Source organism: Salmo trutta, chromosome 2, assembly GCF_901001165.1.
Source record: "Salmo trutta chromosome 2, fSalTru1.1, whole genome shotgun sequence".
Taxonomy (NCBI): domain Eukaryota; kingdom Metazoa; phylum Chordata; class Actinopteri; order Salmoniformes; family Salmonidae; genus Salmo; species Salmo trutta.
Genome location: NC_042958.1, coordinates 21,256,771 through 21,282,668, shown reverse-complemented (window position 1 = coordinate 21,282,668; position 25,898 = coordinate 21,256,771). Strand labels below are relative to the sequence as shown.

Genomic DNA, 25,898 nt, shown 5'->3' with positions numbered 1-25,898 from the left:
CTAAGACAGTGGGGAAAACTCACCACACGGTTAGGGATTCTGTATCGTGTCTCAAAACACCCAGTGAGTAAGAAGAAAATATTCCAGTATGTTGTACCTGTGTCTTTGAGAGGCCTTGTGTTGAAGGGAGTTCATGATGATGCTGGTCATCAGGGTCAGCAGCGCACATTGTGGCTTAAGAGACAGCGGTTTTACTGGAACTCTATGGAAAAGGATGTCAAGGAATACGTGGCCCACTGTAAGAGATGCGTGTTGAGTAAAGCACCTGAGCCTGAAGCAAGAGCTCCACTTGTTTCCATTGTGACAACGGCACCTTTGGAACTGGTGTGTATTAATTTCTCGACTGCAGAAGATTCAAACAACAAGTCTATTGATGTGTTAGTAGTGACTGATCACTTTACTAAGCTGGCATGTGCGTATCCGTGTCCAAACCAGTCTGCTAAGACTGTGGCTCGTGTTCTCTGGAATAATTTCTTCTGCGTTTATGGGTTCGCTGATTGTATCCATTCTGACAGGGGTGCTAACTTTGAAAGTTCACTTATTGCAGAATTACTTCAGTTATCTGGTGTTGGAAAGTCCCACACCACACCTTATCATCCCATGGGGAACGGTCAAGCAGAACGGCTAAATCGCACGCTGGGTGGGATGATTAGAGCTCTGCCAGCTAGGTCCAAGGCTAAATGGCCTCAGATGTTGAACACATTGACATTCTCCTATAACTGCACTGTTCACGAGACTACTGGGTTTCCGCCCTTCTTCTTGATGTTTGGAGGCACCCCTAGGTTGCCAGTAGATGTTATGTTTGAAAGTGTGCTGTTGGATGGGGACATGGTCGATGTGGATAAGTATGTCCAGTCTTTGGGTGAGGATCTGAGAGAAGCCATGACATTGGCTCAGCAGCATGCAAGTAAGCAACAAAAGAGACAAGCCGAGGTCTACAACAGACGGTCGAAGGGTCATTCGGTAGAGAAGGGAGACAGAGTTCTACTTGCTAACAAGGGAGAGAGGGGCATGAAGAAACTGGCTGATCGCTGGGACAGTGCGGTGTACATAGTTGTTGCGAAGAACAGCTCACTGAACACATATCGTATACAGCACCCTACCACTGGACGCATCAAGACGGTGCATAGGAACCTGATTATGCCAGTCAACTTTCTGCCTTTGCCTTCATGGGAGGAACCTGAGAGTCACGGATATCTATCGAGTGGTGACGTGTTCTCTGAGATGTCTGCAGCGTCCAGCAAAATGGATGGGAGTGACGCAAGGACTGTCCCCTGGGTAGCAAGCCTTCCTGAGTCTTCTGGGAGGATATTCCAAGAAGATGGTGTAGTCCCAGTTGATGGAAGTGAAGTGGAACGGCCATATGACGCCCCCTTGAGTGAGGTGTGCTCAGTAGAAGTGGACCAGAGAGAGATTCCCAAAGCCTACAAGAGTTCTGATGGCGAAACTCCATTCAGTGGGGATGGTGCTGTGACAGATGTTGTTAACTTGGTTGAAGATGCTTTGTCAGTGTGGTCTGTGGCAATCTACCAGGATTCTGATCAGTCGTCTGACACTACTAGTGTTGAGTCTGTAACTGAAAGTGTGCTGGCTCCGGATAGGCCGAGTTGTAGTATTCCCAAACCTGAGGTTAGACCTCTGAGCACGGTTAGGGCTGTCCGTGACATTCCTGCTAGGTTTTTGGGTGAGGGTGTTCGGACTAGACTAGGTAGATTTATTAAGCCAGTGAATAGGTTAATCCAAACTGTCTACACAGGAAATGAAACCGTTCTTGGTTTCTCAGTGACGGTAGGATATTGCCTACCTTTTCATTTTTTTTGTGTGTATATGGTAATCTAACTGGGTCTTAGAGTGATTGGTGGGTTGGTCTAATATTTTTGACAATTCATGTAACTTTGTGTGTAGTTCATCAGCATAAAATGTATTTGGCATTTTTTGTATACGGTTGAATAAGGGATTAGCTACCTCTTATTTTTCCTAATCCTTCGCGGGATAGCTTTCCAGCTGATCGACCATTTGTGGGTCTAGATTTAAGGGACTACACTGGGTTACTCCGTCGCTCTGTGGGTGTGAAATTTTTTTTTCTTTCTTTGCTTTGTTACTTACGTTCAAGGTAATTTGTTTTGTGCCTATAATCTAGTGTAAAACAGTGGGGGTGAATGTAGTAGAGTGATGTTGTTCCCCTAGATTATGCACCAAGTTGCACGCAAGGACAGTTCAAGTAGGCCAGGTCAAGAGGGGATGTTAATAAGTTAATAGCAATAATAATAATTCAATGTGTTTTCTTTATTTAATTACAGCAGCATAGTTAATGTTATTTTTCGGTGTACAAACATTTTTTGATATCTATATTGTAAATACACCTAATTGTAAAAGTTTGTATATTTTGGTTTGGTCCATCGCGGGTTATCCGTACTTACGGACCCTTTTATCGTTCTCTTTTGCCGGACCTTCAGCTAGCAAGGTGCCCGAGAGCTGTGACTGCACCGAGGGCTAACCTATTGTGTGTTGTCTCTTCGTGTGCAGGACCAATAAACATGATTCAACCATCATAATTCCAGTTGTGGCAGTGTCCTGATTAAAAGTACACAACGCAGAACGAACCACGCTACACTTGGAACCAGCCTGATTTACAGTACAGGCAATGTACCCTTCGACCCTCTCATGAAAAAGCACACTGTCCCTAATTATTTACATTTTACTCATTGTCAATGTCTAACATTACATGTAGTTAACTGATCTTGCTCTACTTGTAAGGGACTATCCCAAAGCACATAACGTTTCCTGGTTGTCTATCAACTTCAAAACACTGCTTTTGTGGGATCCTAAACCTACCAACTATTCATACACTGTTGAATATTCAGTGTAAGTAAATAATTAACATACTGAATACTGGTTTATGCACTTACAGAAAGAGAGAACAATTTCAATCATTCCATGGAAATGCCTTATAGTGTGTTTATCTGGCACTTCAATGATTATTGAATGGTTGGTCAAAAAAGTTCAGTTGCCGACATCAAGTTATTACAGAATACTACATTACTGCCTTATACTATTCATGAAATGAAACATCTCCATGAAATATTAAAAAGATGTTGCCTATAATCACATTATCATGGGAGATCTGCACTAACCTATTCCCAGTCTCAGTCTCTGACCCTGAAGAGTCAGGGTGATGTGTTGGAGGGCAGTAGGAGGGCAGGACTGATGTGATCAGACTACACTATTGATCTGCTAAAAGGGTTTTCAGAAATGCATCTTATACACAGAAAAATCAATGATGTACATTTAACTCTGAAAGTTTCAAATGTACACTATTTTCAGTGAACATATGATCCCCACCTGTACTGGTCTTAAAATAACACTTTTGAAAGTGGTAAAGATTTAACTCTGTTTCAGTGTTCCCCTTTGATTGTAGTTTATTTATTTATTTATTTATTTATTTCACCTTTATTTAACCAGGTAGGCAAGTTGAGAACAAGTTCTCATTTACAATTGCGACCTGGCCAAGATAAAGCAAAGCAGTTCGACAACATACAACAACACAGAGTTACACATGGAGTAAACAACATACAGTCAATAATACAGTAGAAAAAAATAAGACTATATACAATGTGAGCAAATGATGTGAGATAAGGGAGGTAAAGGCAAAAAAATGCAATGGTGGCAAAGTAAATAAAGTATAGCAAGAAAAACACTGTAATGGTAGATTTGTAGTTTGAAGAAAGTTCAAAGTTCAAATATAAATAATATGGTGCAAAGGAGCAAAATAAATAAAATAAATAAATACAGTAGGGGAAGAGGTAGTAGTTTGGGCTAAATTATAGATGGGCTATGTACAGGTGCAGTGATCTGTGAGCTGCTCTGACAGCTGGTGCTTAAAGCTAGTGAGGGAGATAAGTGTTTCCAGTTTCAGAGATTTTTGTAGTTCGTTCCAGTCATTGGCAGCAGAGAATTGGAAGGAGAGACGACCAAAGGAGGAGTTGGCTTTAGGGGTGACCAGAGAGATATACCTGCTGGAGCGCGTGCTACAGGTGGGTGCTGCTATGGTGACCAGTGAGCGGAGATAAGGGGGGACTTTACCTAGCAGGGTCTTGTAGATGACCTGGAGCCAATGTGTTTGGCGACGATTATGAAGTGAATGCCAGCCAACGAGAGCATACAGGTCGCAGTGGTGGGTTGTATATGGGGCTTTGGTGACAAAACGGATGGCACTGTGATAGACTGCATCCAGCTTGTTGAGTAGGGTATTGGAGGCTATTTTGTAAATGACATCGCCGAAGTCGAGGATTGGTAGGATGGTCAGTTTTACGAGGGTATGTTTGGCAGCATGAGTGAAGGATGCTTTGTTGCGAAATAGGAAGCCAATTCTAGATTTCACTTTGGATTGGAGATGATTGATGTGAGTCTGGAAGGAGAGTTTACAGTCTAACCAGACACCTAGGTATTTGTAGTTGTCCACAAATTCTAAGTTAGAACCGTCCAGAGAAGTTATGCTGGATGGGCGGGCAGGTGCAGGCAGCGATCGGTTGAAGAGCATGCATTTAGTTTTACTTGTGTTTAGGAGCAGTTGGAGACCACGGAAGGAGAGTTGAATGGCATTGAAGCTCGTCTGGAGGGTTGTTAACGCAGTGTCCAAAGAAGGGCCAGAAGTATACAGAGTAGTGTTGGCATAGCTCTACTGTAGAGTAATACGCAGCACCTACAGTGTAAAACATAACACTTGATTCAGAGTAAACTGGAATCACTTTGCTTAGTGCTGACGCTGTTACACTTTCTCAGTGTAAGAAGTTAAAACCTTTAGTGTTACAGTAAATCCTTTTTGGTGTTCTTTTAACACTGGATGGTATAAAGCCTAATTTGCATATTTCCCAGGGTTCATTTTCTTTTTGAGTAAATTGTAGAGTTAACACCCATGACTACATTTGTTAGTTGTTGGATTCATTCCTTTTAAAGTCCTGTGGCTTTCACCGAGTGAGTTCCTAGGGCGAATGTTATCATTAAAATGAAACTATGACAATACATTACATACTCTATATCATAAGGCCTTACTTATTGGCCTAGTTGATGGCCCATTTTTACTCCAACACGGTGGTGTTAGGAAACTCCTGGTTAAAAGGCCACATCAGGCTGTGGTATGGAATTCCTATTGCAATCCAGCCAGAGTTAGGCATCCAAGTTTGATTTTTTATTCACCAGGAACCTGCATTCTTAATTAATTGACATGGTTAGTAAACTTGATTTTTTTTAAAACACTACTTAAATCATTTAAATGGGAACAACTATTTCCGTAATGGCTACAATAAATCTTACTAACTGATCGGATTAGTTTAGAAAAATGTGTTATGTATCTTGGTGTAGCATAAGATTAATCAATCAATGTAGGCAACATGCAAAAACACAGATTTAAAAACAATCCTAAAAGAATCTACCTGCAGTTGAGCATGCTGGGAAATATGAAAATAATGGGTGTGGTTTTTATGGGACTGTTTATTGTCAACAGTGTAAAACAATAACTCTGGTTATTAACACCAACACTTGGGGTTCTTTTACACCACTGAGTGTTCTTTTACACCACTTTTACTCCTGAATTAACATTAGAAATGTTACTGAAAAATCAACACTCCAATTTGCCGTGTACTGTTGAATAGATCAAGGGAGGTTGGAGCTGAAAATAGAAAGAATACAACTATTTTTTTAATGAAGTACAATGTGTGTGATATGTGGTGCAAAGAGCTCAATACTACAAAGATTCATATTTGGTACTTTTCTTATTGTTGAACTAAGATTCCAATCCAGACCCAATGAATTACCTAAATGCAACAAAAAAAACATGTTTGAAGATAATGATAATCCTTTGACTGAAACCTACCATTACGTCTATTTCAGTATTGGCCAGAACAGAGAGAGGAACGCTAACAGTATCAGAACGATGCTGTGACTGTATCATAAATATCTCCTTTATTTCAGAATCGGTCAGAACAGAAAGAAGAACCAACACTGTATTAGGACTATGGAGACAGAGTGTGACCTGTCCAACTCTCTGGTGGACCTGAAGGCCATATACTCCTCTGATGTCCTCTCAAACCCCTACTTTGCGTGAACTCTGACCTCATAGAGTTCCCCCACACAAGGTCAGAGAGGTTCACCCCTTACAATGACAGTAGGTACCCCAGCCATACAATGACACATTTTTCGCATGCCCTGATACATGGCAGTTAACACCTGTGGTGCCATAGGAATCAATAGCCATGTATCAGGGCACATTTTCTGCATGACAGTGCAGAAATGTTGGTTCTTCTATAAATCACCTGGAGAAAGAAGAGTGTGCGACTTTCTTTGTTTTCTATTCCAACTGCATGCCAGTGTCACCAAGTGGGGCCAGGTGTGACAAGCAAGCTTGTCAACCTCTCGTGTTATTTCCCTTCCAGCTCTTATAGGCAGACCTGAGTTCAAACTTGAGATGAGCAAAGACAAGAGGAAGATCACCCTGTATGTAGAAGACCCTCTCACAGCCCTGTTCAACGAGCAGAACCAACAGAGAACCATCCGGGATGTCTTCGCTGATGAACTGCAGTACAAAGTCACCTTTGGGAAAGCAACAAGCACGGGCAAGGTAAGCTCAAAGGGGAGGGTAATAAAAATGGCAGCCCTACACTAGATATTTACAGTTCCTAAAAGTACTCTAGGGCCTGGGGTCGAACCAAATGAGACAGACATTCATCAATGGTTTAGGCTCCTTAAAGGTGCAAGTCAAGGAATATAATTATGCTTAACAAAAAGATAAACGCAACATGTAAAGTGTTGGTCCCATCTTTGATGAGCTGAAATAAAAGATCACTGAAATGTTCCATATGCAAAAAAGCTTATATCTCAAAAATGTTTTGCTCACATTTATTTACATCCTTGTTAGTGAGCATTCTCCTTTGCCAAGATAACCCATCCACCATTGGAGTGACATAACAAGAAGCTGATTAAACAGCATGATCATTACACAGGTGCACCTTGTGCTGGGAAAAATAAAAGGCCACTCTAAAATGTGCCGTTTTGTCACATAACACAATGCCACAGATGTCTCAAGTTTTTGTGAGCATTTAATTGGCATGCTGACTGCAGGAATGTCCACCAGAGCTGTTGCCAGAGCTGTTTTAGAGAATTTGTCAGTACGTCCAACCGCCCTCACAACTGCAGACCACGTGTAACCACACCAGTCCAGGACCTCCACATCCGGCTTCTTCACCTGTGGGATTTTCTGAGACGAGCCACCCAGAAAGCTGATGAAACTGTGGGTTTGAACAACCAAAGAATTTCTGCACAAACTGTCAGAAACTGTCTCAAGGAAGCTCATATGCAGGCTCGTCGTCCTCAACAGAGTCTTGACCTGACTGCAGTTTGGCGTCGTAACCAACTTCAGTGGGAAAATGCTCACCATCGATGATGGTGAGCATTTGGAGAAGTGTACTCTTCACGGATTAATCCCGGTTTCAACTGTACCGGGCAGATGGCAGACACCGTATATGGCGTCGTGTGGGTAAGCGATTTGCTGATATCAACATTGTGAACAGAGTGCCCCATGGTGGCGGTGAAGTTATGGTATGGGCAGGCATAAGCTACAGAAAACAAACACAATTGCATTTTATTGATGGCAATTTGAATGCACAGAGATACCGTGACAAAATCCTGAGGCCCATTGTCGTGCCATTCATCCACCGCCATCACCTCATGTTACAGGATGATAATGCACGGCCCCATGTCGCAAGGAGCTGTACAAAATTCCTGGAAGCTGAAAATGTCCCAGTTCTTCCATGGCCTGCATTCTCACCAGCCATGTCACCCACTGAGCATGTTTGGGATGCTCTGGATTGACGTGTACGACAGCATGTTCCAGTTCCCGCCAATATCCTCCCACTTCGCACAGACATTGAGAGGAGTGGGACAACATTAACAGCCTGATCAACAGGCCACAATCAACAGCCTGATCAACTCTATGTGAAGGAGATGTGTCGTGCTGCGTGAGGCAAATGATGGTCACACCAGATACTGACTGGTTTTCTGATCCATGCCCCTACCTTTTTTAAGGTATCTGTGACCAACAGATGCATATCGGTATTCCCAGTCATGTGAATTCCATAGATGAGGGCCTAATAAATTTATTTCAATTGACTGATTTCCTTACATTAACTGTAACTTAGTAAAACCTTTGAAATTGTTGCATGTTGTGTATATATTTTTGTTCAGTGTAAATTAAATGTGGATGATTAGCAAGCTTACTTCTGATTATATTGCATGGGAAATCTCTCTCTGTGTGTTATGAATATTAGATTTTTTATGATAGTAAAACAGCAACGTACAAGTTATTCAAAATTAAATGCATTAGAACACATATAATAGCTTCTTATGTAATTCTCCCTCTAGAAAACAAAGATCTCTGCAAGCAGTTAGATAGAGCTAGAAGAGGGGGATATAGATCCTGGGGTGAGTTACTGCTTCAACATGCAGGCCTACATCCCCTCCCGCAGCACAGACAAACAGCTGGGAGAGCTCAGTCAAAGACAGTGCTCACCGGGCAACGATAAGTCCGTCTTTGAAGGTAAGGACACTAACAATGCCAAGGTCATTGGTTCAAGTCCCGCAGGGATCACATACACACACTAAAAATGTATGCTCTCATTGTCACTGTACTGCAAGTGGCTTTGGATTAAAGCATCGCTAAGTGGTATACGTATATATATTATCGTGATTAATAGTACTACTGAGGTGTACTGTAGCAGGGTTGGTGTCTTTTATTCTCTAGTATACATTTCTGGCTCATGTGTCAGCCTTGATCTTTTTGACAAGTTGTGTTCATAAAGGAAATTCGGCTCTGTTTTACATTTTAGTCATTTAGCAGACGCTCTTATCCTGAGCAACTTACAGTAGTGAATGCATACATTTCATTTCATGCATTTTTTTTTTGTTTGTACTGGCCCCCCATAGGAATTGAACCCACAACCCTGGTGTTGCAAACACCATGCTCTACCATCTGAGCCACAAGGAATTATTGTAAGCCAATAATTTATGTTGGCCATTATATTTTTAAGGGAGATCAGATATGCAACTGTGGTACTGAGGATATCGCCACTTAGCTAATGCCAAGTCCTAGTATTATAAATGTAGAATCATTCATGTGCGTCTTACTCGCTGTGAGGAATGATGAGAAGAGGGGTTTAGCTGCTGATTATGTCTCCTAGTGGGCCAATCGGGATGGGAATGCAAAGAATAAAAGAAGCAAATTAATGACTAATGTTAAGACTGAATGTGAAAACAACACTGGAAAAGTCCCTGTGTGTGTGTGCGTGTGACTCATCATCCAGCCCTATAATGGTCGACAATCCTGTTTCTTCTCCAGAGAATGGGATCGGAGTGATTGCTAGGTTCATCCCAGCCTTTTTGGGGGCCCTAAGTGAGATTTGGTTGTGGGGGTGGGCTCCCACCTCGCTGCAAAACATTTTAATGGAGACGATGGAGAGAAGTTTTAAGTTAATTTCCTACAATTCTACACATTTTGCCATGGGCCGTATAGAAAATATATTGATGCTTTAAAGGTTTGAGGGCTCAGTAGATAGATTTTATGTTTAAACTAAATAGTTTTGCCAGAGCATTGTCTGGACATCTTATATATCTGTATATTGATACCAAACAGTTAGATGACAGAAGATGATGTAAAATAATCAAAGCAAAATTAAACACAACTGTGGAATCTGGTACTAATATGGTACTCCGTTTGATTTTGATGGCATTTTCATAATAAAGTCTTAACATTAATTTGTGGTAATGTGTTTATCTTTGATGAGACATTGTTGAAGAGTGGGGGAAGGTTACGTAACTTGAGCGTTATCACAGCAGACATCAGTCTTGTGTAGTTCCTGCAAAAAGTATCTAACTAGCAGCACCTACTGGTCATTCAACTGACATTAGTGTCAATCATTCATAAAAAAAACACACACATTATATATATATATATATATATATATATATATATATATATATATATATATATATATATATATATATATATATATATCAAACGTTTTCAAAACATTATACAATACAATTCTGTGACAATCTTATTCACACATTTGTTTTTGGAGTCCAAGGCAAATACTTTAAAAACAGAAAGGTTAAAAGATCCATTGAAATGGAATGAGATGTTTTCAGTTTTGTAAATGGCTTAAAGATACCGTATAGTAACAGTCAGCATGTTAGGCCTACAGTAGTTCATTGTTGACCATCTCGTGATGCCTCCCTAAGCCAGAGAAAAGTTTATTTTAATGCATTCCAAATATACCAAAGTATACATAAATATTCAAAAAAAATCAAATAATATATCTGAAGTATGCTATAAATATAATAGCATTACACTTCAACACACTTATTAAAAGTGTAATTTTATATTCATATTTATATTTATATTCAGTCTTTTAGTATACTATAAATATGCTATCATCACACTTCAATACACTTATTAAAAGTGTACTTTAAATTAATTGTTTTTTCAGTATTTTAGTATACTTTAAATACACTATCATCAACCTTCAATACACTTACTAAAAGTGTACTATAAATTCATTGTTTTTCAGTCTAAGTATACTATATGTTCACTATCATTAAACTTAAACACACTCATTAAAACTGTACTTCAATTTCAAATGCTTTAAGAGGAATTTACCTTTCAGCATGACAATAATTTACAACACAAGGCCAAATCTACACCAAGCGGAAACAAATTATATTTAAATATCCTTAAATCATACTTTACTAACAAATTTCAAGTATATTTAGATTTTATTTTATTATCTTTTAAGTATATTAAATACACTTAAAAATATCTAAACTGGGACACTTTTTTTGTCCTTAAGTATATTAGATAAAGAGCAAAACAAATATACTTTGAATTTACCTTAAGTACATTTTACGTATATTTCTCATAAATTATAATTATTCTAAAATGGTATTTCAATTAGAATTCCTGTATTTTCTTTACAAAAAAGTGTATTTATAATGTGTTTCAAGTATGCTTTTACAAATACACTTCCACTAATTAACTACATCAGCTATTGTAAATAGCCATGTAGAGGTTACCTTGATTGACCAAGGCATCTTCTCAACCAATGTTAACATGCTATTTACAAAGCAGTTGTGGCTAGAGCAGCAATTTCCAAGTGTAAATTGTGTATTTTGAATGAATATACTAATTTACAATTAAAGCGTTTGAAATTGAAGTACAGTTTTAATGAGTGTGTTTAAGTTTATTGATAGTGAACATATAGTATACTTACACTGAAAAACAATGAATTTAATGTACACTTTTAATACGTGTATTGAAGGTTGATGATAGTATATTTATAGTATGCTAAAATACTGGAAAAAAATAATTCAAAGTACACTTTTAATAAGTGTATTGAAGTTAGATTATATTATATTTATAGTATACAAAAAGACTGAAGTGTATTGAAGTGTTGTGATAGTATATTTATAGTATAATAAAAAAGACTGAAAAAACAATGAATATAAAGTACACTTCTAATAATTGTGTTGAAGTGTAATGTATCAAATTTATAGTATACTTCAGATACACTAGAAAAATACATCTCGTCTTTGAAGTATATTATTAGACTTTTTAGTATATTTAAGTATACTTGTAACATATTAAAATACACTTTTTTTCACTTGGGTGTTGATGTTATAAGTGGGCAAAGGTCCCACTCCTGCTGACCACACAGGAACTCTCATCATCCTCTCTGAACTCCCATCATCCTCTCTATAGCAATCATAAAACATTTGGTTATTTCACCTCAAACTGCTATTTAATGTACATGTTTGGTCATGATATTTATTCGAACAACGTACCCACCTGTATACTGTGGTCATGACCACTCAGGTAGACTGTGACATCAGACTTCTTCAGCAGTGGTCGTAGTCTGTTTACAAGACACTTAGTGGGGCCATTGGGATCGATGGACCACACAGGATAGTGACCAGCCACCACAATAAACTCTGACCTGGGAAAGAAGAATAGACACAAGACTGTGCTAGCCGGCTGAGCTAAAGCCTAGGAATTAGCTTCGGGGAGCTAAAACAACTCTTCATGTCTCAGGCAAGGTTACTCATAATGTGAGTCTGGCTTACTGAACCTTTTCTGTTACAGGAGTATCTAGTCCTCATACAATAACAGTAACAGTTAAGGAATGTGCAGTATGTGTAGCGGTGTGATGGTCTTTCTTGATTAAAAGAGTGATTGGAGTTTTGTGGAGGACTGGAGTCATTCAGGGAACTCTACAAACATGCTCTGAAATCTTCACATTGTTTTCCTGAGGCTCAAACAACAACTTGTCGATTCAGAGACTTCTCTTTTCCTCTGAACTGTGACAAAACAAAACATTGAATCCATCCAAGCCATTATTTACCCACAGAACAAGTTGTCTACTAATTTACCACAATGGTTTTCCAGATGTACTGAGCTATATTGTATGCAAAAAAATATATACATATATATTATTTTATAATATTACAAATATTACAAGATTTTGTTAAACAAGTAATCTTTTTTTCTCAAAAAAAGATAGGTGACAAAATGATTGCCACCCCAGTTTGTAATACTTTGTGCACCCTCTCCTTGATAGGATAACGGCACTGAACCTTTTTCTATAACGTTTTATGAGATTGGAGAACACATTGGGATGGATCTTAGACCATTCCTCCATATAGAATGTTTCCAGTTCCATTGATATCCATTGGTCTGTGCTTACGGACTGCCCTTTTCAAATCAAACTAAAGGTTTTCAATGTGTTTCAAGTCCGGAGACTGAGATGTCCATTGCAAAATGTTTATTTTGTGGCCAATTAACCATTTCTTTGTGGATATCGATGTGTGCTTGGGGTTATTGTCTTGTTGGAAGATTCACTTCTGGCCAAGTTTCAACCTCCTGGCAGAGGCAAACAGGTTTTTGGCAAAAATGTCTTGGCACTGGGTAAAGTTCATGATACTGTTGATCTTACCAAGGGCCCCAGGAACAGTGGAAGCAAAATAGCCCCATAACATCAAAGATCCACCACCATATTTTACAGCAGGTTTGGGGTTCTTTTCTACTGATGCATTCTCATCTCGATGCCAAACCCACTACTGGTGTGCATTGACAAAGAGCTCTATTTTCATGTCATCCAACAAATGTAAACGCATGGAGTTTGCTAAACGGCATTGGCACTTGGATTGGAACTGGTGCTTTGGTCAGATGTTATGAAAATAGAGCTCTTTGGCCACACACACACCAGTGGTAAGTTTGTTTTTGTATGGTTTATTAAAGGTGCAATATGAAGAAATCGTTCCGCAATTCCCTGGTTGCTAAAATTCTAATAGTTCACCTAATTTCAGTTTATGTGACAAAACAAGCAAGTACAGTGTAGAGAATCATTGTACCATCTAAACCGCTGTGAAATATATTTTCCATAACCAAAAATATTGTATTTTCAGCTGTTTGAAGCTGGTGTACCAAACCAAATAGCGCACATAGAACAGATCTGCAACTTCTTAAACTTGCTTTCAATGAAAATGACAGATCTTTAACTCAAATTATTTCTAAGTGAATTTGGTCAGGTTGCCGAAAAAGTTACATATTGCATCTTTAAGGGACATTAATATAAAGTGTTACCATTTGTTTTAAAGACAAATTCTTTAGTGTGAATGTTTTGCTCTCTTTCAGGAAAACATAAAACTGGTTGTGGTGACATTCAAATATCCCATTAATTTAGAAAAATTATGGAATTTTGTTCATGAGAAAAATGCCAAATAGAACATTTTTACAAGCTCTCTATGAACTAACTCTTCTAAAATGAGTCTATAAACCATGCTGAGTGGCCCTCTGCAGTTTACAGGCCTTTCAGGGCACTATCAACTTTTATGTCAGCAGTGTGACAACCTCTCATCCATGTCTGTCCCTACATTCTCAAACCTATTCTTAAAAAGCAACTGAACGCAATGATTCTGAATGTGTTTCTCTGTTGCTCATTAAGAAAAACAAGATTTCAGTCTTGGGGTGTGGTTCGATGTGGCAGTTACTGATGTTTGTCCCCCATGAGACACCATAGGAACAAAGCCACAATTACTTCTTCAAAATAGTCAGAATGAATCTTAGATAACTCAAGAAATCTGTTATTAATTTTGACGTTTTTGCGGAGGAGGTTTTAGTCGTGAAATTTTACATCTAGCTAAGGTGTTTGGAGGATTATTTCTCAAGTTATAAAATGTGCGACGTGTTGTCTTACGAAAACAGTCAGATCTGCTGCTCTGATTGCAAGATCTGTCTCTCTGTCTGTTCTGCGGTAGGATTGGATAGGGAGCAATCACCGCAGCTGTGTATCCTGTTTTAGTGGTCAAGTGAGCATGTCAAAGTCAAAACCCTACAAGTCATGACTAACTCACTTACAAAACTAGTTTTGGACGAGACTGACTTTATGAATAAAATTATCCTATTTACACTTTGTAGTCCATTTTGACAATACAATAAATGTTTCTGACTAATATTGATGCCACATAGGCTGTTTTATATCAGATAAGTTGTTTGTTGGCTTCAGTTGCACTTTAAATGAGTTTGTTCTATGTGATTAATGCCAAAACCAACTTTGAACTTAAAACAATAATTGTGTCCCCGGAGCAGTCATCACATCAAGTGATGTCCAATCAACTGCATGACAGCCCAACCATAGAGTTTAACCTGTTCCTGAGTAGAGTGGAGGTACCATAGTCTGGTCACAGATCTGTTTGTGTTGTTTTGCCAACTTGTATGGTCATTGTCATAGGAATTGGCAAGACAGCACAAACAGATCTGGGACCAGGCTGGACACACCAGATACCTGCCGGTGGCCTTGGGAGGTGCAATAGTCTCACTACAGTGACAAAGACCTCATTGTTCTAAAGACCTGGCAGAGTTTGCACAACCCTGTGGCATGCCGTGTACTCAACTTCATGGGACTGACTGACTAACTAAATGTAATATGAGACATGCATGGCACGATTACGCGATTAGTTCTTTAGAATAGTTATATCATAAAAACATATTATCATATAAACAATTGGAGTCATAAATGTGTGATTGTGATTTATATGCAGGGAGGTTTAGAATCTGCTTGATTTAAAAAAAAAATATATTATATATATAATTTTTTACACTCTAAAAACAAAACATATATTACATACGAACAACAACTTAAAGACACACACGAACAACGACTATATCTAATCTACCCAGAGCTGCATGCTCACACCCCCACCACTAGTGCCTGCGTTATTGTTTTCCACTTGGACTTACTGTAAATTGTACCAATTTGTTTTTCTCGGTCGCCCATGCTATTTCAATATTTCAATAATAAATTACTCAATTTTTCCGTTGTGTTAATGATGGCTGATTGATTGATCAAGTTTTTAGTATACTTTTTTTTCAAGATGAGTGATGATTAGAGAATCATCCAGCCCATTGGATATCTTACTACTGTACACCCCCATATGCCATGTTTTGAAATATACAGACAGATGGATTAAAAGTAAGTGTACATTGTAATACTTCTGACAGCCAACTTTCCTAGCTCCACCAACAACTTCCGGACTTTATAACATTCCCAGAAAGCATGGATTATTGAATCATTATTAGTTTTACACTTGAGACATGACTCTGCCATTGTGCTGTAGAATTTGGGAATTTTGTCTCTTGTATAATACATTCTATACATTAGTTTATACTGGATTAAGTGTACATTTTAGTTAACTGTAATTTAATTAGTTATGCTCCAACTTTCCTTCCATCAATAGTTTATATATTTTTTCTAAGACATTGCCAGTTGGATATGCTCTCTGCAAGATGTTGTATATCTTACCAATCATCCTTTTCTGACCCAAATAAGATTCTGTGATGATCGTCGTAAGGAGGAGACCAAGGTGCAACGTGGTAAGTGCTCATGATACATTTTATTATACCTCAGAACACTAAACAAAACAACAAACAAAGGAAAACGAACGTCACGTTCTGCAGGCTTTCACTGAGCTGTACAAAAACAAGATCCCACAACTGAAGGAGGGAAAAAGGGCTGCCTAAGTATGATTCCCAATCAGAGACAACGATAGACAGCTGCCTCTGATTAGGAACCATACTCGGCCAAACACAAAGTAATACAAAAACTAGATTGCCCACCCCACATCATACCCTGACCTAACCAAACATGAGGAAATAAAACGTCTCTCTAAGGTCAGGGCGTGACAGTACCCCCCCCCCCAAAGGTGCGGACTCCCGGCCGCAAACCTGAAACTATAGGGGAGGGTCCGGGTGGGCATCTACCCATGGTGGTGGCTCCGGTTCGGGGCGTAGCCCCCGCCCGCCCGCTGATCCCTCCGCTTTTGTACCACCGGACCGTGGATCGTGGGAGGAGGAACCGGACCGAGGGTCATCGCCGGAGGCGCTGGACTGCAGACCGCCGCCGGAGGCTCTGGACTGCGGATCGCCGCCGGAGGCTCTGGACTGCGGACCGCCGCCGGAGGCTCTGGACTGCGGACCGCCGCCGGAGGCTCTGGACTGCGGACCGCCGCCGGAGGCTCTGGACTGCGGACCGCCGCCGGAGGCTCTGGACTGCGGACCGCCGCCGGAGGCTCTGGACTGCGGACCGCCGCCGGAGGCTCTGGACTGCGGACCGCCGCCGGAGGCTCTGGACTGCGGACCGCCGCCGGAGGCTCTGGACTGCGGACCGCCGCCGGAGGCTCTGGACTGCGGACCGCCGCCGGAGGCTCCTGGACTGCGGACCGCCGCCGGAGGCTCCTGGACTGCGGACCGCCGCCGGAGGCTCCTGGACTGTGGGCCGTCTCAGGAGGTTCTGGACTGGGGACCGTCCCTGCAGAAATTGTATTTTTTTCTTCACCTTTGTTTCATATTTTTTTATAGGCTTTTTCTAAGATAGTGATTTCTTTTTCTTAAATTTTAATTTCTAAATCACATTCAGCTTTTACCCAATATGAAATGACCATTCCCCTAATGTACGCCTTCTCTGTCCTCTATGTCTACATTTGTAATGGTAAAGCTTGAAATGTTTTCATTCACGTATTTAATACTTTTCAGGTCCAGAAGAGGCGCTCTGTTCATTCTCCAAATTCTGTCACTAAATGTATTTTCTAGTGGTGTTATTAAACATGATAAAGGAGAATGATCCGATATCACTATATCATGAATTTTCTAATCCAGTAAATTGTTGAGTGCATTTTTGGAGAATTTTTTTTTTTTTAAATTCTCGATTAGCTTTTCTTTAAGAAAAGGAAAAGGAATAGTATTTTATCGTTGGTAATAACAATCTCCAGGTGTCCTGTAAATTATTTGTAGAGGCTCCCGTAATTTGCCTTTTTTATTACTATGTCTGTCAATCTTATCGAATATATGATTCAGGTCACCTGCTAGAATAATAGTTCCTGTCTGGATTTGATCTAATATACAGTAACAGTCAAAAGTTTGGACACACCTACTCATTCCAGGGTTTTTGTAGAATAATAGTGAAGACATCAAAACTATGAAATAACACTTATGGAATCATGTAGTAACCAAGAAAAGTGTTAAACAAATCAAAACATATTATATATTTCAGAATCTTCAAAGTAGCCACCCTTTGCCTTGATGACAGCTTTGCACACTCTTGGCATTCTCTCAACCAGCTTCAATAGGTAGTCACCTGGAATGCCTTTTAACAGGTGTGCCTTGTTAAAAGTTAATTTGAGCCTCCCAGGTGGCGCAGTGGTCTAAGGCACTGCATCACAGTGCTAGCTGTGCCACCAGAGATTCTGGGTGGCCGGGAGGCCCATGGGGCGGCGCACAATTGGCCCAGCATCGTCCGGATTAGGGAGGGTTTGGCCAGCAGGGATATCCTTGTCTCATCGCGCACTAGCAACTCCTGTGGCGGGCCGGGCGCAGTGCACGCTGACCAGGTCGCCAGGTGTACGGTGTTTCCTCCGACACATTGGTGCGGCTGGCTTCCGGGTTGGATGGGCATTGTGTCAAGAAGCAGTGCGGCTTGGTTGGGTTGTGTTTCGGAGGACGCATGGCTCTCGACCTTCGCCTCTCCTGACTCCATACGGGAGTTGCAGCGATGAGACAAGACTGTAACTACTACCAATTGGATACCACGAAATTGGGGATAAAAAAAAAAGTTAATTTGTGGAATTTCTTTCTTAATGTGTTTGAGCCAATCAGTTGTGTTGTGACAAGGTAGGTGTGGTATACAGAAGATAGCCGTATTTGGTAAAAGACCAAGTCCATAATATGGCAAGAACAGCTCAGATAAGCAAAGAGAAACGACAGTCTATCATTACTTTAAGACATGAAGGTCAGTGAATCCGTAAAATCTCAAGAACTTCAAGTGCAATCGCAAAAACCATCAAGCGCTATGATGAAACTGTCTCTCATGAGGACCGCCACAGGAATGGAAGACCCAGAGATACCTTTGCTGCAGAGGATAAGTTCAGTAGAGTTACCAGCCTCAGAAATCGGTAATTAACTGCGCCTCAGATTGCACCTCAGAGTTCAAGTAACAGACACAACTCAACATCAACTGGTCAGAGGAGACTGTGTGAACCAAGCCTTCATGGCAAACTTTCTGCAAAAAAACACTACTAAAGTACACCAATAAGAAAAAGAGACTTACTTGGGCCAAGAAACACGATGGACATTAGACCGGTGGAAATCTGTCCTTTGGTCTGATGAGTCCAACTTTGAGATTTTTGGTTCCTTACGTCGTATCTTTGTGAGACAGAGTAGGAGAATGGATGATCTCCGCATGTGAGGGTCCCACCATGAAACATGGAGGTGTGATTGTGTGGTGGTGCTTTACTGTTGACTCTGTCAGTGATTTCTTTAGAATTCAATGTACAATTAACCAGCATGGCTACCACAGCATTCTGCAGCGATACGTCATCCCATCTGGTTTGCGCTAACTAGGACTATCATTTGTTTTTCAACAGCACAATGACCCAACACACCTCCAGGCTGTGTAAGGGATATTTGACCAAGAAGGAGAGTGATGGAGTGCTGCATCAGATGACCTTGGCCTCCACAATCACCCGACCTCAACCCAATTGAGATGGTTTGGAATGAGTTGGACCGCAGCCAACAATGCTCAGCATATGTGGGAACTCCTTCAAGACTGTTGGAAAATCATTCCAGGTGAAGCTGGTTGAGAGAATGCCATGAGTGTGCAAAGCTGTCATCAAGGCAAAGGGTAGGTACTTTTAAGAATCTAAAATATATTTTGATTTGTTTAACACTTTGTTTACTACATGATTCCATATGTGTTATTTCATAGTTTTGATGACTTCAATATTATTTTACAATGTAGAAAATAGTAAAAATTAAGAAAAACCCTTGAATGAGTAGGTGTGTCTAAACTTTTGACTGATACTGTATACTGAGCAAAAATATAAACGCAACATGTAAAGTGTTGTTGCCATGTTTCATGAGCTGAATTAAAAGATCCAAGAAATTTCCATTTGCACAAAAAGCTTATTTCTCTCAAATGATTTGCACAAATTTGTTTACATCCCGGTTAGTGAGCATTTTCCCTTTTCCAAGATAATTTATCCACCTGGCAGGTGTGACATATCAAGAAGCTGATCAACAGCATGATCATAACACAGGTGCGTCTTTTACTGTGGACAATTAAAGGCCACTTTAAAATCAAATCAAATCAAATAAAATGTTATTAGTCACATGCGCCGAATAAAACAGGTGTAGACCTTACAGTGAAATGCTTACTTACGAGCCCCTAACCAATAATGCAGTTTAAAAATATACAGATAAGAAATAAAAGTAACAAGAAATTAAAGAGCAGCAGTAAAATAACAATAGTGAGACTATATACAAGGGGGTACCGGTACAGAGTCAATGTGTGGGGGCACCGGTTAGTTGAGGTAATATGTACATATAGGTAGCGTTATTAAAGTGACTATGCATGTATGATAACAACAGAGAGTAGCAGCGGTGTAAAAGAGGGAGGGGGGGGCAATGCAAATAGTCTGGGTAGCCATTTCATTAGGCGTTCAGGAGCCTTATGGCTTGGGGGTAGAAGCTGTTTAGAAGCCTCTTGGACCTAGATTTGGCGCTCCGTTACCGCTTGCTGTGCGGTAGCAGAGAGAACAGTCTATGACTAGGGTGGCTGGTGTCTTTGACACTTTTTAGGGCCTTCCTCTGACACCACCTGGTTTAGAGGTCCTGGATGGCAGGAAGCTTGTCCCCAGTGATGTACCCTCCGTAGTGCCTTGCAGTCGGAGGCCGAGCAGTAGCCATAACAGGCGGTGATGCAACCAGTCAGGATGCTCTCGATGGTGCAGCTGTATAACCTTTTGAGGATCTGAGGACCCATGCCAAATATTTTCAGTCTCCTGAGGGGAAATAAGTTTTGTCATGCCCTCTTCATGACTGTCTTGGTGTGCTTGGACCATGTCAGTTTGTTGGTGATGTGGACACCAAGGAACTTGGAACCACTGCAGCCCCGTCGATGAGAATGGGGGCGTGCTCGGTCCTCTTTTTCCTGTAGTCCACAATCATCTCATTTGTCTTGATCACGTTGAGGGAGAGGCTGTTGTCCTGGCACCACACGGCCAGGTCTCTGACCTCCTCCCTATAGGCTGTCTCATCGATGTCGGCGATCAGGCCTACCACTGTTGTGTCATCGGCAAACTTAATGATGGTGTTGAAGTCGTGCGTGGCCGTGCAGTCATGAGTGAACAGGGAATACAGGAGGGGACAGAGCATGCACTCCTGGAGGGCCCCTGTGTTGAGGATCAGCGTGGCAGATGTGTTGTTACCTACCCTTACCACCTGGGGGGTCGGCCCGCCAGGAAGTCCAGGATCCAGATGCAGAGGGAGGTGTTTATTCCCAGGGTCCTTAGCTTATTGATGAGCTTTGAGGGCACTAGGGTGTTGAATGCTGAGCTGTAGTCAATGAATAGCATTCTCACATAATGTTCCTTTTGTCCAGGTGGGAAAGGGCAGTGTGGAGTGCAATAGAGATTGCATCATCTGTGGATCTGTTGGGGCGGAATGCAAATTGGAATGGGTCTAGGGTTTCTGGGATAATGGTGTTGATGTGAGCCATGACCAGCCTTTCAAGCACTTCATGGTTACAGACGTGAGTGCTACGGGTCGGGAGTCATTTAGGAAGATTACCTTAATGTTCTTGGGCACCGGCACTATGGTGGTCTGCTTAAAACATGTTGGTTTTGCAGACTCGGACAGGGAGAGGTTGAAAATATCAGTAAAGACACTTGCAAGTTGGTCAGCGCATGCTCGCAGTACATGTCCTGTTAATCCGTCTGGCCCTGCAGCCTTGTGAATGTTGACCTGGTTAAAGGTCTTACTCACATCGGCTGCGGAGAGCATGATCACAGTCTTCCGGAACAGCTGGTGCTCTCATGCATGTTTCAGTGTTATTTGCCTCGAAGCGAGCATAGAAGTAGTTTAGCTCGTCTGGTAGGCTCATGTCACTGGGCAGCTCTCGGCTGTGCTTCCCTTTGTAGTCTGAAACGTTTTGCAAGCCCTGCTACATCCGATGAGCATCAGAGCCAGCGTAGTACGATTCGATCTTAGTCCTGTATTGATGCTTTGCCTGTTTGATGGTTCGTCACAGGGCATAGCTGGATTTCTTATAAGCTTCCAGGTTAGAGTCCCGCTCCTTGAAAGCGGCAGCTCTAGCCTTTAGCTCAGTGAGGATGTTGCCTGGTTGGGGTATGTACGTACAGTCACTGTGGGGACGACGTCATCAATGCACTTATTGATGAAGCCAATGACTGATGTGGTGTACTCCTCAATGCCATCGGAGGAATCCTGGAACATACTCCAGTCTGTGCTAGCAAAACAGTCCTGTAGCTTAGCATCTGCTTCACCTCACCACTTGTTTATTAATCTAGTCCCTGATGCTTCCTACTTAAATTTGAGCTTGTAAGCAGGAATCAGGAGGATAGAATTATGGTCAGATTTGCCAAATGGAGGGCGAGGGAAAGCTTTGTTTGCGTCTCTGTGTGTGGAGTGAAGGCGGTCCAGAGTTTTTTTTACCTCTTGTTGCACATTTACCATGCTGATAGAAATTTGGTAAAACAGAATTAAGTTTCCCTGCATTAAAGTCCCCGGCTACTAGGAGCGCCGCCTCTGGGTGAGTGTTTTCTTGTTTCCTTATGGCGGAATAAAGCTCATTCAATGCTGTCTTAGTGCCAGCCTCTGACTGTGGTGGTATGTAAACAGCTACGAAAAATACAGATGAAAACTCTCTAGGTAGTTAGTGTGGTCTACAGCTTATCATGAGATACTCTATCTCAGGTGAACAATAGCTCGAGACTTCCTTAGATATCGTGCACCAGCAGTTATTTACAAAAATACACAGTCGGCCGCCCCTTGTCTAAACAGACGCCGCTGTTCTATCCTGCCGGTGCAGCGTATAACCAGCCAGCTAGCTGTATGTTGATAGTGTCGTCATTCAGCCACGACTCCATGAAGCATAAGATATTACAGTTTTGAATGTCCCATTGGTAGTTAATCTCCCACATAGGTCATCTACTTTATTCTCCAAAGATTGCATGTTTGCTAGTAGAATGGAAGGAAGTGGAGGTTTATTCAATTGCCTACGAATTCTCAGAAGGCAGCCTGCCCTCCGGCATTTTTTCTCCGCCTCCTCTTCATGCAAATCACGAGGATCTGGGCCTGTTCCCGAGAAAGCAGTATATCGTTCGCGTCGGGCTCGTCAGACTTGTTAAAAGAAAAAAAGGATTCTGCCAGTCCGTGGTGAGTAATCGCAGTCCTGATGTCCAGAAGTTACTTTCGGTCATAAGAGATGGTAGCGGCAAAATTATGTACAAAATAAGGAAAAAAATAAGTTACAAACAACGCAAATAAACAAACAAAAAACACAATCATTTGGGTATACGTAAAACGTCTGCCTTCTTCTCCGGGGCGCCAAATTTGCAGTTTTGTCACACAACACAATGCCACAGATGTCTACATTTTTGAGGGAGCGTGCACATGACATGCTGACAACAGGAATGTCCACCAGAGCTGTTGCCAGAAATATTTTAGAGAATTTGGCACTACGTCCAACCAGACTCACAACTGCAGACCACGTGTAACCATGCCAGCCCAGGACCTCCACATCCGGCTTCTTCACCTGCGGCATCGTCTGAGACCAGCCACCCGGACAACTGATGAAACTGAGGAAAATTTTTGTCTGTAATAAAGCCCTTTTGTTGGGAAAAACTCATTCTGAATGGCTGGGCCTAGCTCACCAGTGGGCCTAGGCCCACGCATGGCTGCACCCTTCCCAGTCATGTAAAATCCATAGATTAGGACCTAATGAATTTTGTTTATTGACTGATTGCCTTATATGAACTGTAATTCATTGAAATTGTAGCATGTTGCGTTTATATTTTTGTTCAGTAAATTCTATCTAAAATGAATTATATCTAAAAACACCAGATTTCCCCCCTGGTGGGATGTACAATGAAATCAATGTGTATTTTCACCATGTAAGGTACAATTCAACATTAGAAAATTGCCTTCGTGGTCCATATGCTGGGATATAAATAAAAACGTTGTATTCTTATTTATCAGGATGCCAACATCTCTGTTGTTTCTACAGTAGGTGGCAGCAAAGGCCTCTCCAACCCAGCTCCTCTTTAAATGTTCAGTTTGTCCTTTTTTAAATGTAACTCTTGCAACAGCAACAACAAAAAACATATGCTGACAATCTCTTTATGTGTTAAAGAACCATATGCTTTTTTCCCCCATCATGGAACCCATAAACATTCCATGTGATAAGGCGCATTTTGTTGGTCTTTAGTTAACATTATCTGTTCCGTTTATCGTTGAAAAACCAAATTAAACATTTTAGTAGACATGACATATAAGGGCGGTGGGCATTCCACAGAATGGGAAGATCATAGTATAAATACATAGCAATTCTATAAATTCTATATACAGTTGAAGTCGGAAGTTAACATACACCTTAGCCAAATACATTTAAACTCAGTTTTTCACAATTCCTGACATTTAATTTGAGTAAAAATTCCCTGTCTTAGGTCAGTTAGGATCACCACTTTATTTTAAGAATGTGAAATGTCAGAATAATAGTAGAGAGAAGGATTTATTTCAGCTTTTATTTCTTTCGGTAGCATTGCCTTGAATTGTTTAACTTGGGTCAAACGTTTCGGGTAGCCTTCCACAAGCTTGCCACAATAAGTTAGGTGAATTTTGTGAATTTTATCCCATTCCTCCTGACAAAGCTGGTGTAACTGAGTCAGGTTTGTAGGCCTCCTTGCTTGCACACGCTTTTTCAGTTCTGCCCACAAATTTTCTATAGGACTGAGGTTAGGGCCTTGTGATGGCCACTCCAATACCTTGACTTTGTTGTCCTTAAGTCATTTTGCCACAACTTTGGAAGTATGCTTAGGGTCATTGTTCATTTGGAAGACCCATTTGCAACCAAGCTTTAACTTCCTGACTGATGTCTTGAGATGTTGCTTCAATATATCCACATCATTTTCAGTTCTATTTTTGTTTCATTAGATCAGAGGATATTTCTCCAAAAAGTATGATCTTTGTCCCCATGTGCAGTTGCAAACCGTAGTCTGGCTTTTTTATGGTGGTTTTGAAGCAGTGACTTCTTCCTTGCTGAGCGACCTTTCAGGTTATATCGATATAGGACTCGTTTTACTGTGGATATAGATACTTTTGTAGCTGTTTCCTCCAGCATCTTCACAGGGTCCTTTGCTGTTGTTCTGGGAAAGTTTTACACTTTTCACACCAAAGTACGTTCATCTCTAGGAGACAGAACGCGTCTCCTTCCTGAGAGGTATGACGGCTGCGTGGTCCCATGGTATTCATACTTGCGTACTGTTGTTTGTACAGATGAACGTAGTACCTTCAGGCATTTGGAAATTGCTCCCAAGGATGAACCAGACTTGTGGAGGTCTACAATTTTTTTCTGAGGTCTTGGCTGATTTCTTTTGATTTTCCCATGATGTCAAGCAAAGAGGCACTGAGTTTGAAGGTAGGCCTTGAAATACATCCACAGGTACACCTCCAATTGACTCAAATGATGTCAATTAACCTATCAGAAGATTCTAAAGCCAATACATAATTTTCTGGAATTTTCCAAGCTGTTTAAAGGCACAGTCAACTTAGTGTATGTAAACTTCTGACCCACTGGAATTGTGATACAGTGAATTATAAGTGAAATAATCTGTCTGTAAACAATTGTTGGAAAAATTACTTGTGTCATGCACAAAGTAGATGTCCTAACCAACTTGCCAAAACTATAGTTTGTTAACAAGACATTTGTGGAGTGGTTGAAAAACGAGTTTAATTGACTCCAACCTAAGTGTATGTAAACTTCCGACTTCAACTGTATAGAGCGTGTGAGGATGTAGGCTGAGCAGGCGTTTAACAAAAAACACAAAAAAAAACATAAAGCAAAGTACGTCTTTGTACTTGAGGCGCTATGCCTTTTTAGGGCTTTTTATCTCCTCTCCTAATATACCAAAAAGCTATGTGGATACATACAATGTACATACTTGTCACGTCCTGACCAGCAGAGGGAGTAGTGGTGTAGTATTTTGGTCAGGACGTGGCAGAAGAAGTCTGTATGTGTTGTCTAGTATGTCTGTTTCTGTGTTAGTCTTGTGACTCCTGATCAGGAACAGCTGGGGATCGTTGTTCCTGATTGGGAGTCATATATTTAGGAGTATGTTTGTCACTTGGGTTTGTGGGTGGTTGTGCTAACACTGCTAGTCTTTTTTGTTTGTAGTAAGCGTGTTAGCCTGTCGTGAGTTTCGTGGTTATTGTTTTTCTGTGTATA

At 40.9% G+C, this 25,898-nt stretch overlaps 1 protein-coding gene and 1 pseudogene across 1 annotated transcript in view; one reads left to right on the top strand and one right to left on the bottom strand.

Annotated features, from left to right (window-relative positions):
- The window catches only part of LOC115153139 (transmembrane protein 56-B), a 128,010-nt gene that overhangs the window by 99,443 nt on the left and 2,669 nt on the right, over positions 1 to 25,898 (bottom strand). Inside the window, exon 2 of the mRNA XM_029698250.1 lies at positions 11,894 to 12,041. The gene's annotated coding sequence lies outside the window, so the exon portion shown is untranslated. The remainder of the gene's footprint in view (positions 1 to 11,893; positions 12,042 to 25,898) is intronic.
- Positions 1,012 to 19,053, top strand: LOC115148890 (tissue factor-like; annotated as a pseudogene).